We start from the raw sequence: 12,497 nt of genomic DNA, 5'->3' as shown, positions 1-12,497 counted from the left end.
CTTGTGACACGGAATCCTTTGCTCCATAGAGAAGGGATGAGATGATAGTGAGTTTAGGGTTGAACCGTCGATGGTTTGTTTCTACGTATCTCCTTGGTTCTATTGGAGAATCAAACCCTATATTTTGCGTAGTTCCTAAGAGCGAATCACTATGGTTTATATAGGAAGGGTTACGAGAGTCCTAGGGTTAGGGAACGCCCTAACCGCTTGTGAGTTCCCTTCCATCTTTGGACTCCGCCTTCCTATTAGGATTCCTCTTCTTATGGAAGTCTGAATCTAAACCATATCTTATGAGAAGTAAGTTTCCTTGTTGATCATAATGTCCCATCGTGCATGAGAATATTATATCTAAAAGGTAACTCCTAAGATATGTCATCACAATTCCTTCTTTATCATCAAAGATCGCCATTTTTAGTTTCCTTCTATTCAGGAACATTCTATATCAATTCCTAACAACTGGGGTAACTGTTATGTTTGAAGATGGTCAGTCATGTGTCTGGCACATGTCCACTAAACACTCGTGCTTAGCACGAGATCACTTATTCACAGAATTGATCCAATAGTCCTCGTCTCATTCTGGACATCTATAGTCTTAGGTTATTTTCCATACACATGTCATCTTTTCAATGACCGGAAATCCCACCTATAGATGCCCCCGCTCGTGCCAGCTAGCACGTGGGCGCTTGAAGTTACACTGCTTTTGGTGTGAGAATCCTTTTCCAAAATTGTATGTTAGAACTGCTGACGTACCCAACTAATTAAGTCCCTAAAAAGACGGCTCGAACAGACACGCCGTTTCCCGAAAAAGGTAATGATGGCAGTTCCATCCCGAAAAGACACACCGTTTGGGCTCATCCTAACCATCCATCTTATTTGTATATAAAGGACCTGGTGAGAGAACTTTCGTTATCTCTTTTGCTACCTTTTCCTGCATACTAAACATTTTGATCTCCCGTTAGGGTTTAACCAAAGCTTGAAACTTTTCCTCTTTCTTGATCATGAATCCCAACTGGTCACTTGTAAACTTCGGAGATCTTTTCTCCCTAGAACTGATTCGCGAGAAATTTCACATTCCTAAAGATATCGGCCTGGAATGGGGGAGGTTACATGATGAGTTAGCCTACAAGGAGGTGGCACTCATCATCATTGGTCAACTTAAGGCCAGACTCACTCTTCCCCTCCACCCATTGCTAAGAGAGTGTATGATTCATTTCAATCTTATTCTTGGTCAGGCAGCACCCTTATTTTACATAACTGTTATGCACTATGCCCTTCTTGCCAAGAGACATGGGTTTTCTCTAAACTGCTGGGTGTTCGGTTACTTTTATGAGGTCCGGCATATTCGAGACTAGTTGTACTATTACCCCATGACCAGAGACAAGAATTCTCCAATCGTCTTTTTTGAAGGGAAGCAGAGTGACGAAGGCTGGGTTGATCACCACCTTCGTGTGCTGGGTGATGCGTGGGATGTTCGCCCCTCTGATGTTGATGGTGAGCCAATGGGAATTCCTGTTCCCAGAAAACACACCCATGTTCCAACCAGTAAGTCTTCCTACTCAGGTACTTTATAACTTGTTATAGGAGTCTTTTGCCTGAATATCTTTTGCTATTATTCCTTAGATGACTTTTCTCCCTGGAATCAATTGACTGCAACGGATGGTGCTACAGTGGATATCATCAAGAAGATCCCCAAGGAACAGAGGATGCCTTGGGTGATAGTTCGTGATCCCACCCATCTTTTTGAATATTTTAACATGTCTACTGAAGAACTGCTGCTACTTGTTCCTAGCTATTCCCCCTTTGGGATAAATACTGTGAATTTTGGGTGCACAACACTTCCTCCTCCTATTGATCAGGATGTCAGACTTCTTCCTCTTCCAGTTCAGGATGAATCCTTTTTGATCACTAGAAGAAGAGGAAACCGTAAAGAGAAGAGTTTGGAGGCCGTTTCTAGTGATGCTATGACGTCGGGTTCAGTTCAGGAGCCTGTTGTTAGTGATGATTGTGTGATCACTAGCGGGAGGGGCCCTAAATTGCCTCATGAACTGCTTGTGGCCAGCAATTTTAAAAGGGTAGTGCTTGTGTCCAACCGTTCAAAATTGAAGTGGTCTGATACCGCTTCTGATGTTGCCCCCTCTGGTAAGAAAACGAAGTTTCACCTTCTCTCTCTGTTAGTGAAGATACACTTTTAAAGTTCCGCTAGTATTCCCCACTGTTAAGTCTTGTAAGGATGTAGTTGTACCCCACCGGTTCAGTTCCTTCTACCGGTTCTGAACAAACCTGGTGATAATGTCCTTCGATCGATTGACCCTCCCTCCACGATAATCACAAGGGGAAGGGTATTGCTGAAACCACTACTGTAACTGTCGCTCTCCCTCCTCCTCGATCCAGTGATAGGAGGGAGGTGGGTGACGACCTGCCCTTTTTGCCAAGATCTCCAGATTCTCCTGAGAGGGAGATGATTGTGGAGATGAGGCATTGGGGGCGAACTGATGAACTACCTGTTACCAACAAGCACTCTGTTAAGGATGTTGATATCGCTTGGAGTTCTAGAAGTCATAGCGTCTTCTGATTGACAAAGCTGGAAGCCAACATAGCTGGGACCCTAGACCTGTCCTTTTGCCGATCTGTTGTTCACCTTGCAAAGATAAGACTTTCTTCTCTGTCCAGTGTTTGATTTCTCTGATTGTGCTTCTTACACATCCTATATTATTTTCCAGTTAGTGAATAATTTTTTGGCTATGAAAGAACCCATTTTTGCAGCCTCCTCTGATTCATCCACTGATGCCATGGCTACTGGTGAGCATCTGGACGGAAGAGGAGGATTGATAATAAGAATTGCAAAGTCTGTAGCTCGAGTTGACCAGCTCTCTAGCTTAAAGAGAAGAAATCTAATAATGGCTTCAAGAATATAAGGGACACTATTTCCAACCTTCAGAACTCTCTGGAGAAAGCCCAAAAAGGAGCTGCTGATGCTGCCACTTGGAAAGTGAAGTTCTTGGAACTGCGTGCCCACTTCACTACCCTGCAAGAAAAACATGACCAAGTCTAAGGGGAACTTAACCGTAGGAACACCGACATGAGGACCCTTGGGCAAGCCATTGGCCATACAAATGAGGTCATGTCAGGCTATGAGAAGGCTCTAAAAGAGAAACGTCTTCACTCTAATAAGAAGGCTGATGACCTCCTGGTGGAGACCTCTGAGTTCTATTCTCAAGTGGTGAAGGAAGTGAAGAAGAGGTCAGCTGAAAATTTCATTCGCTTTGCTCTGAGAGTACTTGATGTTTTTCGAGAGTCCTTCGATGCTGCCAGACAAGTTAAGTTTGAGGAAGTTATTGAGGCTACTGGGTATGTCTCTCAGCTGGATGCTCAGGGGCGAGTGACCAACCCTTTCATCTTGTTTCCTGATCTAGACACCAGTATCTCAACTATCCAGGAAGAACTTATGCCTGATGCCTCCTCATCCTTTGAAGAAGATACTGATGATGACATGCCTCCCGTTCAGCTTCCTTTTTTGCCAGTTCCAGTTTTAGGTGAGTGATCTGTTCAGCCTTCGACCATTCCAGCTAATCCAACCACACAGTTTGTTCTTGAGAGTGAATCCAGAGTTCCTGACGATGGTGCAACAACAAACACTGATAGTGAACCAAAGTTTGATTCTATGCTTCATAAGTTTTTCAGTTGATCATTCTCATAAACAATTATTTTCAATAATTACTCTATAGATCTGTAATATTGAGCTATGTAGCTCACATACAATTTACTTATCGAGCTCTGACTCTTCTATTTTTTTATGCATCATTTACTATTTATCGAAGTTCTGCAGCTCTTCTAGTTTATGTATACACTATCTTCACTTTATGTTATATGACATGTGTTACTATACATACTCTACCCCTAATGCCCCCAAAGTTCGTTCGGAACAACAATAGGTAACCCTAGTAGACTAAACAGATTAAAATTAGGCATAACTAGAATCTGATTAGGATATCATGGGAGCCATTCAAGTTAACTGTAAGTAGAAGTTCGATCACAATAGAATTTATGTCTTTGCCAAAGGAACTAGGTGCCATGAGCACAACACTGTGTTTAATAACGATAAGTTCTATTTATTTTTAAAAAATAAATAGGTTATCGCCAGAACAGCAGTGGTGGAGTTTTCCTCAGCGCTTATCATGCCGATACTATTCCAGGCTCGTGATTTGCGTGCTAGGATCTAGATCCAACCCGGATCTTCCTAGCAACTCCTATATTGATATTTTGAGAGCACGAGGAGGCGGCACTGATTCAGGGCTCGAGAACACTATCTCTTGTTCCCGTCAAACCGGCATACTGCTTTCTTGAGCGATTAGTGTGGTCGAATTTCCTAAAGGTTTAACCCATCGAGGATAATTGCATTTTGAAGGAACTGGCATACAGTTCCAGTTGCGTAATAAAGGAGCTGGCATACAGTTTAACTTTCCCATGCTCAATATCATTGGTTCTAAAGCAAATTGGCATGCAATATTCTTGAACAGATAGTGAGAAAATAGTTCCCTAAAGGCTTAGTCCATTGTGGATCATAAATAAAGAACAAACGCAAGGAATAAATTTGATGACAATGTGAAACACTTTATTGATGAATTGGAGAGGAGTGAACAATTCATTAAAAAGCATAGAATAATAATTTCGATAATACTTTATGAAGGTGCGCTGGCGTTCCATGGTTTCACAAGAACGCGTCCCTTCAACAAATGCATAGATAATAAAAACTAGTTCGACCAACCTTGTTGATGATGTATGGTCCTTCGGTTTGGGCTCTAGGATCTCGCGATAAAACTAGATCTCAGATTTGAAAGATCGGATGCGACCATCTTGTCGTATGATCTCTTGAGAATCTGGCGGTTAGTAGCTAAAGCGAAGTCGCGGCACCTTCTCGCTTTTCATCTAGGAGATCCATTTCTCAACATAACAACTCTTCATTGTCCAGAGTGTGTACAACATCTGACTTCTGAGTGGGAGCTACCAATTCTAGAGGTATGACAGCCTCAGTTCTATAGGTTAGTGAAAATAGGGATTCACCAATTGACCGTCTGGGTATAGTTCGATATGCCCATAGGACCCTAGGTAGTTCCTCAACCTATAAACCTTTCGCGTCGTCTAATTTATGCTTCATGTTATCCAAGATGACCTTGTTAAACGCTTTAACCTGGCCATTGCCTTGTGGGTATCTTGGAGTAGAGAACAGATGGGTAACATGAAATTCTTCACAGAGTTCAGCAACCAATCCACCAGCAAACTATTGCCTATTATCTGAGATGATAACTTTGGGTATGCCAAACCTGCAGACTATGTTGTTCCAAATGAACTTTCTGACATCATGTTCCCGAATGAAGACAAAGGGGACTGCTTCTATCCACTTGGTGAAGTAATCTGTCGCAACTAGTAGGAATCGGACATTGCCTGGAGCAGGTGGTAGGGGTCCTATGATATTAGTTCCCCACTGTGCAAATGGCCATTGACTGGCCAATGGGTGTAATTATGTTGCTGGAACATGGATTAGAGGAGCATACCGTTGACATTTTTCACATTTACGGGCAAAAACCTGTGCATCTTTTTGCATATAAGGCCAAAAGTATCCTTGTCTTAGGATCTTGAGAGCTAGTGTTCTGCCCCCAGCATGGTTTCCACAAATTCCTTCATGTACTTCTCGCATAAGCTATTCAACGAGATGTGGGGAGAGACATCTGAGATGAGGTCCCAGAAAGGACTTGTTGTACAAATCGTCTCCTACGAGGGTGAATCTTTGTATCTTTACAAGCAGACGCCTTGCTACATTCTTATCCTCAACGAGTTTTACATCTTTGAGATAAGACTTATATGGATCCATCCAACTTGAAGTAATGGATGGAACAACACAAACTGTTGTAACTGGGATCTGAATGCTAGATTTCTTCTGGAAATCTATAGGGATGAAACGTGACTCGCTGTTGCCCAACATCGAAGCAACATATGCTAAAGCGTCTGCGTGTGAATTTTCGGATCGAGGTAGCTGATAGAACTGAATCTTCTCAAACTTTTCTTGAAGACCCCTTACCAATTCTAGGTATTTGGTCATTCATTCGTCCCTGGCCTCATACCCTCCATCAACTTGAAACACAACCAGTTGTGAGTCACTAAAAACTGTAAGTTGTGTTAGGCCCAGGTCGAGGGCCATTGTGAGGCCAGCAAGTGTCGCCTCATACTCTGCCTCATTGTTAGAGGCGTTCTAACCTAGTCGGATAGATTTCTCTAGTCGTATATTGTCTGGAGTAACTAACACAGCTCTAACTCCTGCACCTCTGTCATTTGAAGATCCATCCACAAACAGCCGCCATCCGGAGCTCGACTCCCATGGGTATGGATGGGAGTTTGGAGATTTAGGTAGGATGCCATCATCAGAACTGGGGGTTATTGAATCGTACCCTGTGTAGGTCATTGGGAAATCTCCCAAGAATTATGCTAGTGCCTGACCTTTCTTTGAGATCCTGGGAACATAAATAATATCATATTCTGACAGTTGCACAAACCATTTAGCTAGCCTTCCTGACATGTTCGGTCATTCCAGAATTGATTGCAGTTGGTACTCTGTGATCACTCTGATGGTGTGGGACTGGAAGTATGATCGTAATTTCTCTGCGGTAAAAACAAGTGCTAAAGCGACTCTTTCGAGTTTAGGGTACCTTATTTCTGCTAGTAGGAGTGTCCGGCTCAAGAAATAGACAGGCTTCTCAACCTTCTTTTCATCCCGCGGCGTATTAGTACGTAAGGGCGATGTCGTAGTAAGAGGAACAGAGATAGAGACCTAGGACTTCTCCCTCAACAGGCTTCAAAAGGATCGGTGGTGCCCCCAGGTATGTTTTGAGTTGATTAAACACCTTTTGGCACTATTCCGTCCATGCGAAGGAGGTGTTCTTTTGCAGTAATTAAAAGAGGGGTTTGCACTTATCTGAACTCTTGGAGATGAACCTGCTAACCTGCCTGTAACTTTTTGAACCTTTTTCATACTTTTAGGTGAGGGCATCTCTATGAGCGCTCGGATCTGATCTGGGTTCGCCTCAATCCCTCTCTTAGTAACCAGATACCCTAAAAACTTTCCTGATGATACAGCGAAAGCACATTTCGCAGGGTTGAGCTTCATGCGATACTTTCGAAGAACATGAAATGCACGTTTCAAGTAGGAGAGATGATCTCCTAGTTTCAAACTCTTGATCAGGAGATCGTCCACATACACCTCCACAATGTCTCCTATTAATCCTTCGAACATCTTGTTTACCAAACACTGGTATGTGGCTCCTGTATTTTTCAATCCGAACGACATGACCTAATAGCAGTACAGGCCATCCTCGATTGTGAAACTGGCATGCTTGTGGTCCTCTTCATGTAAAGGGATTTGGTTGTAGCCTGACAACCCATCTGTGAAGGATAACAGTTCATGTTCGGCCGTCGCATCCACCAACTTGTCAATTCATGGCAGAAGGTGTAGTTGTCCTTCGGACATGCACGGTTCAAATCCGTGAAGTCGATACAGATTCTCCACGACTTATTCTTCTTTCTTACTGGGACAATATTAGAAATCCAGGTGGAGAAATTGATTTCCTTGACAAAATTAGATGCCTTTAGTTTTTCAACTTCAGCTTTTACCGCCTTGGATCTGTCATCACCTATCCTTCTCGGTTTCTGCTTGACTACTACTGCATCACTGCGGACATTGAGCTGGTGGCATGCCACATGATGGTCAATTCCTGGTATTTCTTCAAATGACCAAGCAAACACATCTCTGTGCTCTCGGAGGAAATGTATTAAAGCTTGGCGCTCTTCAAAACTCATCAAGGTGCCGATGAAAGTGGTTTTTGGCGAGTTACCACCTACAATTTCCACTTCCTCTAACGGCTCCAGTGAGGGGGGGGGGGGGTCCTCCCTCTCTCGTGGAACCAAGTCCGAGAGAGGTGGATCCAACTGTAATTGCTATTTGGCAGGTCGCCCCACCTCCATTGGTTCAAAAGGGAGTGGGGACTGTCTTGTCGCCAGCACATAGCATGCCTTGGTAGCAATATAATCTCCTCTGATCGTCTCTATTGTCCCATTATGCAGGAACTTCAAACATTGGTGATAGGTGCTGGGAACAGCTCAGAGTCTGTGTAGCCAGGTCCTTTCCAAGATCATATGATAGGGTGTGTTAGCTTTTACTACGACAAAGTTTATAATGAGAGTTACCGGACCAGTAGCTACGGGTAGTTAGATCTCTCCAACTGTCAGAGCTTTGTCCCTACTGAATCCATACAGGTTGGAGTTGGTGGCGACCATTTCAGAGTCGAGAATTTGTAGCTTTTTGAATGCGGCGTAGTATAGCACATTTGCTGAGCTGCCTAGATCAACCAATATGCGATGCAAATCATAATCCCCAAAAGGAAGTGTCAAAACAAGCGCATCCTTATGGGGGGGGTCTGGATGCTGCAACAGCCAGCCTCGGTGAAGAGGATAAGCGGATCCTTGTGGGGTACCGCGTTATCCTGAGCTTCTGTAGTTAGCTCACTGTTCATGATCCTCATCTGTTTGGCGATCCGCATTTGATATCGCACACCCTTTTCAGTGATCTATTCCGTTTACTTGCTTTTCCGAAAATCATATTTATCTAGAGTCGACCATTAAGCGGTCCAGCACCTGGAGGATCTTGAAATGACGTGCTGATCTCCTCAGGTTGTATTGCATTTGCCTATTCGTGTGCCACAAACTGCTTCAGATACCCCTTTTCAATCAGATCTTGTGGTTCATTTTCAGGGTCCTGCAGGCTCTGGTGTTGTGACCCTTACTCTTATGGAACTTGCAGTAGGCCTTTTGGTCTCTGGTACCCAAGGAGCCTGGTTTTAGCAGAGCTGGCCATTTGATGTAGCTCTGATTTTTATCGAGTCCAAAACCTCATCTGGCATTTTGTTCAGAGGGGCAAAGTTCCTGTCCATCGAGGGAAGAGCTTCTTCAGCTCCTTCCACACGTGGCTTCTTCTGTGGCTTCCCATCGGCACTACTGGCTACATTTTGGTATTGCCCTCTAGGCATTCGTCCTTTTGATGGAGATTTGGCCCTTTGGCGATTATGATTATGGTCTCTCTTTGATTTTTGAGGGGAAGAATTTTCATTCCCTTCTCGAGGAAGCCCAGGAGCTGCCTGACTTATCTTCTTTGCTTCTTGACGTTTGTTCAGGACATCTTCTTCCCACCCTGCCATTGTCACCAAGTACGGTACGGGTTTAAAACGGTGTATTTGAAAAAAACTTAGTTCGTGTTTTAAACGGAACGTCTCGGGAAAAAAATCGTAAAAAAATGTGGGGCATAAAAAGCGGGTTTAAAAGCGGTAAAAGCGGGTTTAAAAGCGATAATCGCATAATACAATCGTAAAAAAGCGGTAAAACCGATGATAAAAGAATATAATAGATAAATAATTTGATTTTTTTATAAGAGTGGAAAAAGAATTGACACATAAAATAAAAATAAAAATAATACAAATGAAAGAAAATTCAAATACATGAAAGTATCAAATTATCATTACTCATCCAAATACTAGAAGTTTTAGATTCATTACCAAAACCGACTCTAAATAAGATACTATTAATTACCAACCATAATGGCATAATCAAGTTCTACAAATAAGTTAATAACTTTAAAATTTATAATTAATTATTAATAGTCCAAAACAAAATAAAACTGTCTCAATAAGTCAATCTAACGCCCACTCTTCAAAAAGGTAAACTCCAAAATCCCTTTTTCTTCTTCGTGTTTTCTTTTAGATTAAAAAAAAAAATTTAAACGGGAGATTTTCAAAATCTCAGGTTTTAAACGTTTTTTAAGTTTAAAACGGGGTTTTTTTTTTAAAAAACCCGGGTTTTAAACTGGAACCAAACGCCTTGCCAATATCTTGGGTTTTAAACTCATTTTTTTCAAAAAAATGCCGAACTTGGTGACAATGCACCCTGCATGAGTTTCAACCCTGTCAAGGAGTTCCTCTAAATTGCGGGGTGGTTTCCTGGAGAGAGATCCAAATAAGGCATTGTTTTCATCCAACCCTTGTTTGAAAACTATTATAGTATTCTGTTCATCGTAAGACTCTATTTGGATTGAAATTTCCATGAACCGTTGCATGTAGGATCTCAACGCTTCTCCCTCCTTTTTCTTGATGTTGAACAGTGTATCAATGCGTTTTGGCTGATGCTTGTTGCATGAGTACATGTCAATGAAGGTCCTAAATAGTTCCTCTGAGGACCTGATCTGACGCTCAGGTATTCTGTGGTACCACTGGAGCGTTGATCCAGACAGAAAGGCTTTGAACTCCTTACACATAACATGGTCATATCTCTCATATTGTCCCATAGTGGCACGATACCTAAATACGTGATCGACCGGCTCTGACTTGCCACTAAAGACACTGAACTTCAGTTGTATGTACCCACGGGGATATGGCTTCCTCATCACCCATGATGTAAAAGGAGATCTCCTTGCTCCCATTATGGCTGATTGACCAAGGGAGTCTTGCATTTTCCTCCCCTTGCCTGTCATCCGATACATCTGGCGGATCAGGTCATTCTTCTCAGTTTCTCATGCACTTTCTTTGGTAGAAAATTTTCTGTTATGAGTTCTTTTTTGGTGTCTAGGGTCGACATCACGATCCTGGTCTGTGGACTCTGGCTCTGAGGCTGTTCCTGAGTCCTCATCTGAGTTGCTGTATTATGACTCAGATAGCTCATGCTGAACTAGGCCCCCACGCCTTGGGTTCTTAGTACGACCAGCTTCGGGAGGGTCGTCATCATTGAGATCAATGAGTGGCTCCTTCCCTGTGTCGGACTGATATAAGTTCCTTAGCAGCTGTAATTCTCGCTCAAGGTGGCTCCTTTGTTGTTCCAGAGCCTGCACCGCCTGACTCACCTTAACAGACTCTGGGTTGGTGAGGACAACATTCTCGCCATTCTGACGTTCCTCCTGAGCGTTATTTCTGAGACCTGCTCTGGGAATAACTGGTTTATCAGTGCTGGTCATAGGTCCTTAGGGCGGATCATTCGCATCTTGTCGACCAACATTCTCTCCCCCTTCAGGCATCTCATGCTCTTCTTCTCTGATGGCGACGCTGCGCGTGGTAGCGCCACCCTTTGTTTTCTTTGCTCCTATTATCACAACAATAAGAGTTTTTAGAATAAATCAATCGTTTGGAACGAATATTTACTTGCTTTGCCATTAATACGGATGGCAAAAGATGATGGGGAAATTCCAAGTATCCCCTGATCTTCCTCTGTGCCTTGTGATCTGGAATCCTTTGCTCAATAGAGAAGGGATGAGATGATAGTGAGTTTAGGGTTGAACCATCTGACGGCTGCCTACGTATCTCCTTGGTTCTATTAGAGAATCAAACCCTATTTTGCGTAGTTCCTAAAAGTGAATCCCTACGGTTTATATAGGAAGGGTGACGAGAGTCCTAGGTTTAGGGCTGTCCTCACCGCTTGTGAGTTCCCTTCCATCTTTGGACTCCGTCTTCCTATTAGGATTCCTCTTCTTATGGAAGTCTGAATCTAGACCATATCTTATGAGAGGTAAGTTTCCTTGTTGATCATAATGTCCCATCGTGCATGAGAAGATTATATCTAAAAGGTAACTCCTAAGATATATCATCATGATTCCTTCCTTATTATCAAAGATCGCCATCTTCAGTTTCCTTCTGTTCAAGAACTATCTATATCAGTTCCTAACGACTGGGGTAACTGTTATGTTTGAAGACGGTCAGTCATGTGCCTAGCACATGTCCACTAAACACTCGTGCTCAGCACGAGATCACTTATTCATAGAACTGATCCAATAGTCCTCGTCTCATTCTGGACATCTATAGTCTTAGGTTATTTCTCATATACGTGTCATCTGTTCAGTGACGGGAAATCCCCCCTACATCAATCTTATGCATGACCGAAGATTACCACCATATATATCTGAAGTTATGTATATTGGAGTGTCTTCAAAGTTGATTTGAATGTGGTTCATCCTAGATTATTTAGAGTTTGAATGTTGGAAGATTTGAAGGAAGAAGGTAGAGTCTTAGTTAGAACTAGTTTAGTTTCTTAGTTTATGAATGAAAAACATTGAAAGTTAAGTTGTTTAAGATGGAAATGATTCAAAACAATAAAAGGAAGTATTGAAATGAAGATTGAAACAAAATAAGATTGATTGATTAATTGAAATAAACAAAATAACAAGATTGAAATGAAAAGAAAATGAAGAATAATAAAGTCTAGGTGCATTCTCTCTCCCTAACTTTTAGATTATATATCCTTATTTTTTGTCTTTTACTAATTTTCCCTTCTCCATTACTTTTGAGACACCTCACACTTCACTTTATGCTTTAACTTTTTCTTTTTCTTTTTGATTTATTCTTTACCAAGGTAGGTTTTTGAGAATGTCATATTTTGATATAAGGGCCTCCATCTCCGGTCTTTTGAGTTGAGGG

This window comes from Coptis chinensis, chromosome 5 (assembly GCF_015680905.1).
Source record: "Coptis chinensis isolate HL-2020 chromosome 5, ASM1568090v1, whole genome shotgun sequence".
Classification (NCBI taxonomy): domain Eukaryota; kingdom Viridiplantae; phylum Streptophyta; class Magnoliopsida; order Ranunculales; family Ranunculaceae; genus Coptis; species Coptis chinensis.
Note: the sequence above shows the minus strand (reverse complement) of the source record.